The sequence below is a fragment of the Dipodomys merriami genome, unplaced genomic scaffold (genome assembly GCF_024711535.1).
Source record: "Dipodomys merriami isolate MVZ:Mamm:240054 unplaced genomic scaffold, mDipMer1.0.p SCAF_34, whole genome shotgun sequence".
NCBI classification, from domain to species: domain Eukaryota; kingdom Metazoa; phylum Chordata; class Mammalia; order Rodentia; family Heteromyidae; genus Dipodomys; species Dipodomys merriami.
The window spans coordinates 5,747,937-5,758,653 of NW_027204937.1; the positions used below are offsets into that span (position 1 = coordinate 5,747,937).

Here is a 10,717-nt window from a genome sequence, read left to right on the forward strand (position 1 = left end):
TCTCTCACTGGCACACTCACAGTAGCCCTTTGTGCTTCTGTCTGCAGGCTCACCCTCTGACAATGACCCCACTCCAGCCAGAGTGACCTCCATGACAGGCAAACCTACTTGTATCACATTCCTCTTTCGAAATTATTCCCTTTCTTCCCCACTTCACAGTAATATCAAAACTTTTCTCATACAGTACAGGCGTCTCCTGCCTTCCTCACCAACCACCACCTCCTCTCCCCCATCCAGGCTTCACTCACTTCTTGTTGGTTCCCGAGGCTCACTGTGTTTTTTTCTCTTGCTGCCCCTTCTTTGTGCATCCTGCATTCTCCCTCATACTCTTCCCCAAGGCTTGACTTCCCGATAAACTCTGACTAGACTTTCAAGTCACCCATCAAATGGTAAATCCTTTGCACAGTCTTTCCCCCAAAGCCCCCAACAAAATTTGGTCATCTTCTCTCACCTCTCCTCCTGTCAACAGGGAAAGGAATCTTCATATTATAATTGTTGCTTTATATCTTCCCCCGTTGGATTCATGAAACGGGCATCAGCAAACATGAGATATATGGTTGAAAACAGTAGCCTCTGTTAATTTTTTGTCAAGAGACCAAAGTAGATAAAAAGCCACATGAGATGTGTCCTTAATCAATTATAAGACTTCCATACCTCAAAATTTGGGGGGACCAGTTTCTGATAAATGTCTTATTTTTAGATAACTGTTTGAAGCAAACAGCTATATCCTTAATGGAAGGAATTTGGGGCTAAAGACCTAAAGGACAAGAAAAATCTGCAGAAAGATGTACAGAAATTATTAACTTCAGTATTCAGAGGTTTCAATGCCAGAATGCCTTTTCCTTATGAGTAGGAAAGAGAAAATTCTATGAGAAACAAGATCTTTCTAGAGCAGGCGCTAAACAAATTAAGAGGATGGAGCAAGGCCAGAGTTATGATCTACATGGTAAAGAAAAGTCTTTTTCTGGGCCAAGAATAGAAAAGGGTGGGCAAGAGACAGAGTGACACAGAAAACACAAAAGGGGTTGTCCCAGAGTAGCTCCTGCTCACTGTGAGCAAGAACTAAGGCGGGGTTCCAAGGAACACTAGACACTGGAGATTCCAGAGGGCCATTGTCAAGTCACTCTGAACAGAAATAATGCCACCATCCTGTCAACTGGATCACAAAATCGTAAGAACAATGTAATTATCTTTCCTTCTAGTGTAAAGGTGATACCATTCTCAAGTCCTATCACAACTCAAAATCACAACATCCATGAGCCTTTCTTGATGAAAGTAAAAGAGCCCTTTAATGGAAATGCCATGGTCAAAGAGCTAAAGGTAATTACTAAATGCACTTGAATATGGAATTCAGGTTAAAGAATTGTGGGACTGATGCTTATGGAAGTAATATAAATACTATGAATTCTAACTGTGTGAAATAATTTTATTAAAGAAAACAAAAAGGAGGTGTGAAGAGCAAATGTGGAGGCATTGATGACCTAATATTATATGTTACAAAAGCAAAGTAACAGAAACTGCTTAATTTTAAAACAGGTAATTTTAAAACTATTTTTCTCATCTCTTTAATGAATTTCATAATGTTTTGTTCATTTTTGGAATACATTTTGAGGAATCATGTCTCATGTAAAGGAACAACTAGAATTCAGCAATCTCTTCTGGTTTCATTAACCATTCGATTCAAGGAAAAACAAACAAACTACATGTTTGTTTGTTTTTTTGGTAGGTCTTGGGGCCTGAACTCTGGGCCTGGGCACTGTTCCTCAGCTCTTCAGCTCAAGGCTAGTGCTCTACCACTTGAGCCACAGTGCCACTTCTGGCTTTTTCTGCTTTTGTGATGCTGAGGAATTGAACCCAGGACCTCATGCATACGAGGCAAGCACTCTACCACTAAGCCACCTTCCCAACCCCTAAACTACATGATTTTTTTAAATAAATGCAAGGTTCTCATTTATATACAATAGAGTCAATATTGTATATATGGAGACCTGGTTCCAGGGTACCCCCCAGACACAAAATTCTACACTGCTCAAGTGCCTTATATTAAGTGATGTATCATTTGCATATAACCCACATGTATTTTCCCATTGAAATCATATCTAGATTACATATTACCCAACACTGTGTCAATGCTATATAAGTAGTTGTGCTATTCTATTTGTTTTGAGAATAAAGACAAATCAAAGATAATTTTTTCAATATTGCATATTGGTCGTTGGTCGATCCACAGATAGAGAGTTGCTGGATGGGGTGGGAGGGTCAATTCTATTTATTCTCATCATTCTTTGAAAACAGAACTGTACCAAACAATCTCTAAAACTTACAGAGCTGTTACCTGAGAAATATAGGCTGAAAGTTCTAGGAACTTTTCAGTGCTGCTTGATTAACATGTTTCATATTCACAAGAAAATAAAATACTTATTTTAGTCACAGTGTCAAATCGAGTGGAATTTTTGTATATAATAATTAAAATAATTTTGTATATAATAATTAAAGAAATCAAATAAGGACAAGTGTTTATAATATTCACTCAACACAAGTTGACTAGTCAAAAACTTACATTAAATACATTCTGCTAGGCAGCACTTTATAGTCAACTATACGGAGAAGCAAGTGATAGTTGCATTATGCTAGCCTATTAACTGAACACTTGAAATTTCCATGATATAAAATGTTTTGAAAGCAAAAATAATAAATAAAGAATTAGTGCAGAAGTCTACTTCAACCTAAGACTAAACTGTATTCATCTATGGAGACATAAACTACATGGAAAGAGCCTTTTCAAGTACAATTCTATTAACATGTTTAACAATCCTTTGTCAACTTTCCAATCTATTTAGTTTTTATTTTTTTGATGCCTGAGAACTAAGAATAAGCATAGTGATAATTCAACCCAGAAGAAAAATATATTAATCCTAAATACGATGGTAGCAAGATTTTGTTAAATTATGCTTCTAGGAAAAAAATTAAAATAAGAATAAGAACCAATACCCACTCTTGGCCCCACAAATGCTTATTGAGACACGTGCATAACAGGTTCATCTGCTCCCAGAAAACATAGAAATTGTGCAACATTGCTGTGGTCTACATAGAGGAGAGAGCGTGAGACCTAAGAAAGACATTTTGTCACATCGTTGAAAGGAAAACCAGAGAGAGTGGCCATTTGGGAACTATGGTAAGAAGTTTAAAAAAAAATGCACCCTGGCGCCCTGTAATTCAAACTAGTTTTAAGGCAGAGGCATGAAAAATTGAAGTTTGAAGCCAACCTGAACAGAAAAGTTCTCTGGATTCCATTTTCAAATAATCAGAAAAAAGAAGCAGAGTACCAGCCAAGCAAGTATAAGGCTCTGAGGTCAAACTCAAGTACCAAAAAAAAGGTGGCTCAGTGGTAGAGCGCTTGGCTTGCATGCATGAGGCCCTGGGTTCAATTCCTCAATACCACATAAGCAAAAAGAAAAAAGCCAGAAGTGGCGCTGTGGCTCAAGTGGTAGAGGTTAGCCTTGAGCTGAAGAGCTGAGGGACAGCGCCCAGGCCCAGTTCAGGCCCCACAACTGGACACACAAAAAATATATATATAATGATGAGTGAGATGGTGGTTCTGTTTACAAGTTTGACTCTACCACATACATGTTAATCCAAATGTCACATTATACCTTCTAAATAAGCATACATATTAATTGCCAATTAAATACAAATAAAGAAGAAAATCTTTTTTTCAGTTCCTGTAGTTCTTTTCAGTAAATATTATTTTATATGATCAGATGCACATTGGTATTCTTTGTGGTCCTTTCATAATAATATCCTTCTTTGGTCTCACTGTATATGAATACCTAGAGACCTGTATAATTTATCTGTCCCAGCCTATTTTTTTTTTTACTATCCAGTATGTTTACTTGTAGATTTATAGGCACATTCTAGCTACTATGAATGATAGAAACCATGTAAACCATGTAAGCTATGTTTTTCTGGGTCTGGCTTACTTCACTTAATATAATTTTTTCCAAGTCTTTCCATGTCCTTCTTCACTGCTGTTTTTGTTTCTTTTCCCTTTTATCCTGTTTGTTGGTTTGTCTGTCTTTGGGAGAGTAAAGGGGAACACAGACATGGTAGGACAAAGGGTAAACAGATGCAGCAGTGGTACTCGCTAGACATTATGTAGAAAATGAACTATACAACTTGTGGGTGGAGAGTGGAGGTAAAAGCTAGGAAAGAGCAAAAGAAGGGGTGACATTGTTCAAAAAGAAATATACTCTTTATCTGACAGAAATGTAACCCTTCTGTATAGCACCATTATAACAACAATTAAGATATATGAAAAAAGTCAGGGACTGGTGATATATGCCTGTTATCCTAGCTACCCAGGAGGCCGAGATCAGAGGATCATGGTTTAAAGCCAGCCCTTGCAGAGAAGTCTGTGAGATTCTTATCTCCAATTAACACTCAAAAATCACAAGTAGATCTGTGGCTTAAAGTGGTAAAGTACTAGCCTTGAGCAAAATTGCTCAGGAACAACATCCAGGCCCCTAGTTCAAGCCCCACAACTGACCCCCCCCCCAAAATGAATGGAAAAAATACAAATAAAATCAGACTTTGTTTTGATTACAGAAATTTTCAGTTATACTAAACTACTTGAAATTTAAACATTTAACTTTTAAAAATAATTTCAAAACCATTTCACAGGTGAGCTCTGCAGCTGACAGGAAGAAGTAGGGTGAAACTGAGAGTGTGGTTCTGGGTCACTGCACATTTTAGTGGAGCAGTGAACTGAAGTCTTTGTTCTCTCTAAATCTAAGATTGATTTGTAAAAAGGCTATCATTAAGTTAGGTCTTTTGTACTCACAGCCCCCAAAGGAAGAGACATTTAAATGGAGAGGATGGGCAATCTTGAAACCTGCCTAAATATTATCCACATCTAATAAAACAAAAGTATAAGACAGATGCCAGGAGTCTCTAGTGGAGCAATTCGGAGCCAGAGAGGAGAGCTGACTTGGAGGACAACACCAGCTGTATACATGTATGCACGTTACTCTCTCGGGTGAATTTGCCTAGACTGAATTTCCTGGGATCCAGGATGAAAGGAGGCTTTAAGGCTGCCTAGCAACACCATGTTGATCCAGTGGTCCCCAGGACCTGGAGAGAAAACGAGAAAGAAAACAAAAACCTGTTTATGGAAGCCCAAAAGCTGGGTGAGTGGTGGGACTCCAGCCAGAGAGCAGGCCCACCAAGACTGAGGGGAGCGGGGCCATGTGATACCCAGATTCCATGGGCTCACACTGACATGGGAAAAAGGACTGGTGGTTCCCAGACTGCCCTAGTACCCTGCTAATCACAGCTTTCCTAGGCTTCTCCATTGTTTTCACAGCTGTTCAGCTGCTCCTGCTCAGGAAGGGGACAGACAGGCTGACTCCAAATCATGGAGAATAACACTTGGCCAAAGAGGAGGGTGTATGAAACAAAAGGATTTGAGGGAGAGCCGGGGTAGGGGAAGGGCGGGGTGGGGGGTGGGGGGAAAGAGACATGGGAAAGATGTAACACACTTAACACTTTTATTGACTTGATCAAATGTGATGGCTTATTTTCAAGAGGCAAGACAGAACTTGGAAATAAAACTGTTCTGAAACTCCAAAAATTTGTTATGGGTTTGGTTTCCCACGTGACAAGAAAAATAACAATGAAAATGATACCCATTTATCTGCCCCAGACTACAAAAGCATATTTCAACATAACATATACAACCATTGTGGCCAAAGTAAAAGATAGGTGCCCACACTGAAGTACAGAGTAGCTGAAGAAATGTAGTAGTCTAAAAGTAAAATATAGCTAATATTCATACACTGTTGCATTCAGAAAACTATGTATATATAGGCCACACATCCACTCTGTGCCTACCTGTGATGCAGGCAAAATTATCTCCTTTTAAAGATGAAGACAAAGAAGCTGAGAAAGTAACTTGCCTAAAATCACAGAACTGTACCTGATAAATCCAGATTCCTAGTCACTCTGCTTCATCTTTAATACACTTATATGGGTTGCCTATGATTATGGTAAAAAAAATCACAAATTTGGTGATTTTACCTAAGCAGTCTGAAAGAAGTGGGAAGTTAGTTTCACTGAGCTAAAATCAAGGTGTTCCTTCTGGAAGTGCCAGGGAAGAATCTGTTTTCTTGCCTTTTCCAGATTGTAGAGTCTGCCAACATTTCTTGGCTCCTGGCCCCTCCCTCCATACGTAAAGCCAGACACATAGCACCTCTTCTCCTCCTTTTCTTACATCTTCATTTTCTCTTACAAGGACCACTATATACTTACATCCCACCCAGACAATCCACAAAAGATACTTATTTCAGAATGCTTAATTTAATCATGTCTGCAAAATCCCTTTTTCCTGTAAGGTAACATATTGACAGGCCCGGAATGAGTGAGGTTCTTTACTCAACCTATCACCACTGCTAACCATGTATGCACATTTCAATAGTGCACTCACCATTCAGTGTTATGTATCTCTGTTAGTGATCTGCCTCTAGCGGCCCTGTGTGTTCAAGACAGGGACCATATTTAGTCATCTGTAAACCTTCATGGTAAATACAAAGTAGGTTCTTAATATTTAACATATGAGTGACGGACCAAAAAAATGAGATTTGAATGTGACAAAAATATATTTAACATTCATGTCATTAAAAAGCTCACTGAATACAGGCTAGTTATCAGTAATCACTATAAAGTATACTGAATGCTTCTCTTATACATCATGCTGTTTAAGGCCTCCTTTCTCTGTTCCAGCTATTTGCCTGTCTGAGCTGTCCCTCCAGTATTTCTTTTTCTTTTTTTTTCTTTCTTTTTTTTTTTTTTTGGTTGGTTGTGGGACTTGAACTCTGGGCCTGGGAGCTGTCTCTGAGTTCTTCAGCTCAGTACCACTTGAGCCATAGCGCCACTTCCGGTTTCCTGGTGGTTAATTGGAGATAAGAGGCTCACAGAATTTCCTGCCCAGGCTGGCTTTGAACCACAATCCTCAGATCTCAGCCTCCTGAGTAGCTAGGATGACAGGCATGAGCCACCGGCACTGGCCTTCCTGTGTTTCCTGACCTGTCTTATCCTTTCAGACTCAGGTGAAGAGTTCCTTTTCCCAGAAAGGATCACACACACACACACACACACACACACACACACACACACACACACACACACACACACACACACACACACACACACACACACACACACACACACACACACACACACACACACACACACACACACACACACTGGTGTGCTGGAAACACACTTCCCGAGAGCTGGTTCTGCACATTTCTTCTCAACTCTTCATTTTGTAACATCTCCTTGAGAGGTATATTAGGATTATTTATACCACAGAAACTAGCAAAGGTCCCTTCTTTCCAGAGAGCCTTTTTTCAGTATTTATACTGCTGCACCCACACATTCAATGAACTTACTACCTTGCTCTCCTTTTGTCTACCTATAGAAAATCCTACCATGCTATTTTCCCTATGCACTGGTTATCCATGCTTGTGAGGTATTCAATAAAGCATACACTCTGCCCCTCTTTCTATATTCCTAGCATATAATAATAAAGTTGCTAAGAAATATTAGAGGGTCGAACAACAGATGCTGGAGAGGATGTGGACAGAAGGGAACCTTACTGCATTGTTGGTGGGAGTGTAAACTTGTTCAACCACTTTGGAAAGCAGTATGGAGGTTCCTCAAAAGACTCCACATAGAGCTCCCCTATGACCCAGCAATCCCACTTTTGGGCATTTACCCAAATGATCACAAACAAGACCATACTAAAGCTACCAGCACAACTATGTTTATTGCAGCATTATTTACCATAGCTAAGATATGGAACCAACCCAGATGCCCCTCAGTAGATAGATAAAGGATCAAGAAAATGTGGTATGCATACACAATGGAATTCTATGCCTCCATCAGAAAGAATGACATTGCCTCATTTGTTAGGAAATGGAAAGACTTGGAAAAAATTATACTAAGTGAAGTAAGCCAGGCCCAAAGAAACATAGGTCCCATGGTTTCCCTTATTTGCAATGATTAGTATATGTCTGAGTCAAGCAGAAAAGGTCACATAAGTTGATGTTAGGTGAAATGAACCCCAAGATAAGTATTCAAATGTTTTTTCTTTCTTGAGATTGTTTCTAACATATTTATAAGATGATTTCTTTGTTGCTTTGTATGTCCTCCCCCACAGTATAACCCCTGCTTTCACTGTATTTGATGTAGGTATAATTTGTGAAGGGAAGGGAAAAACAAATCATTTAAATAGGGATACAGGTGGACCCATTGCAACAATGAGATGTACAAGTCGTTATGTCCAAAAACGAACTTTACAACTTTGGCGGGGGGGGGGGGGGGAATGGAAGAAGGGGAGGAGGGGAGGAGGGGGAGATGGGAAGGGGTGGGAAGGGAAAACAAAGGGGAAAAAAGCCCCTCTGTAAGGTATTTCACAATTTAGGGGGAAAAAAAAGAAATAGTAGAGGGTCAACAAATATGGGAAGGACACATAGCAATCTTGAAACAATGTAATCTGTATTCACTAAATACCTGTAACTAAGAAAAGACTTTGAGAAAATGCAGAATGAGAATGCTCTACTTTTACTAACATCTGCTATGTTTTTTTTTCCAATATCTCTACCATTGTCATGAACTAGTGGAGAGCTAGAGTTTTCACGATTTTAAGGGTGTCAACAGTACCCTTATCCTTCTAATTATGCAGGCTAGATCAGCAACTCAAGTAAAATTATTATCTATAAGAAATCCAAGCCAGACAGGTTCTAAGCAAAATTTCTTAAGAGAGAACAGTCAGAAGCAAAAATCATCATTTTGTTTTGATCAAATCATTTGCTCCTGATCAACACTGTAAAAGCTTCTTAAAGCTCGGGGCCTAAGAATTACATGCTACACCTATCTAGCTAGCTAGGTAGGTAGCTAAGCTGTCTGTCTGTGTGTCTGTCTGTCTGTTTTCTATCTGTTCCAAAATAAGAAACAAATCCTGTATAGAAAATGAGTGAACAGATGTTGAATTAAATACACAAATGTAACATTTTGTCAACTACCAGACTACAACTCAACTGTATGGCTATTCATAATAGATGATGTAGTGTTTTCATAGATTTGAAATGACACTGGCTAGGGGACAATTGACTGGGATTCTAAAGTAGCTTTGCCTACTGTCATCCTTTTCAGGAATGAAGAAAGAAATGCAAGGGTAAGGCAAGCCATCATCTGTTTTCTAAGTTGCATATACTTATCCCATATTGTTCCCATCCCTTCGACACTCACTGAGACCTTCCCTAAGCTCTTCATATCACGGAGTCATCATTCTTCATCTCCTAAGTCCCATTTGGGCCCTGTGAAATGTAGTAATTCTAAGTGGAATAAACCACAAATATCCTTTATTTCAAGTAGGTAACATTTGTTATTCCGCTATCACTATATCAAAATGCCTAAGATAATCAACTTATGAAGTAAGACCATTCATTTGGGGTCCTAGTTTTTCAGATCCTGGTACAGGAATAGTTGGCCCAGCTGCCTTGGGGCTGTGACAGAGAATCATGACTGCAGTGCAGAGCAGACAGGCTTCCAAACATCCTTCCCAATATTTTTAGATTATTTCATCAACATGATTACACCTATGTTTTTCATATGAGAAAACTTTAGCCCAATATTTGCACAGTCAGAAAGTAGTTAAGTGAGACAGCCACTACATTGCCCCATTCTGTTACCCAAGAGGGAAGAACTTACTATTGCAACTCAACCCTCACATGAGCATGCTGGATGAGACTGAACCACCTAGAACCATGCATCTCAGAACAATGTTTTGAGAAATACCTTTCCATCGATTTTCATCGTATCAGTCGGAATCTCTTTATCAGACCCCCTGTGACATTTTGGCCTCACAGCCTTCCAATAAAATATGTCCTGTCCCCCAGTTTACAAAACACCTTTCCCCACAGTATCTTTTTCTCGGTTGCACTCATGCAAATCCTACTTCTCCTGCCATACTTGGTATATGTCCCATCTTTACTTTCCAATTCCAGCTGTTAGTAAACTTTGCTTTTGCTTGCATTCTAGAGATTGATAATAATGTCTACAGCATTTAATCATTCATAGATGGGTTTGGCTAATTAATTGCTCCTTTGGCTAAATAATAGATCTTGAAGACATGAAGTTATTCTGAGAGAATACACCTGTGGACTCTCATTGTTCAGTTTTAAGTTCCTGTTCCCCACTTCCCAGCTATGAGACCATGGAGAAAATAGTTTGATTCTTCTGACTTCAGTCTCCTCAACTATAAAACAAGAATAATCATGGTATCTAACTGTAGGCCTTCCAAGGACCTGAAATGAATCCTATGTAGAAATTAGCTAGTGCTATTCCTAATTTTTTTTATGATTGAAGGGCTACTATTTAAAACTTAAGTCTGTAACTGGATATTTCAGACTAAACTCATTGTCATTTATAAGAATACATGCATTTAAAAGCTCACTATCTCCAAAGAAATGGGTTATAGGTGCCTGGTCTTTTCTCCAGCAACCTTATTTGAGCCAGAGGGATTGCTGAGAGGAGGAAAAAAAAACACATGTGCAAATGATACCACGTTATTTCCACAACCATAAACTATGGAACAGATTGCATTTGTGATATTTATTTGAAATAAGCCTATAGTAAGTTATTCCCCAGAGAGACT

At 39.1% G+C, this 10,717-nt stretch overlaps 1 long non-coding RNA gene across 1 annotated transcript; it reads left to right on the forward strand.

The window, feature by feature from the left end:
• The first annotated feature begins 1,145 nt into the window (after positions 1-1,145).
• LOC138803236 (uncharacterized) lies at positions 1,146-5,459 on the forward strand. The gene is made up of 4 exons (XR_011364919.1): positions 1,146-1,320; positions 1,436-1,536; positions 3,037-3,175; positions 4,843-5,459. It is a non-coding gene; the product is annotated as an uncharacterized lncRNA (long non-coding RNA).
• The last annotated feature ends 5,258 nt before the right edge of the window (positions 5,460-10,717 follow it).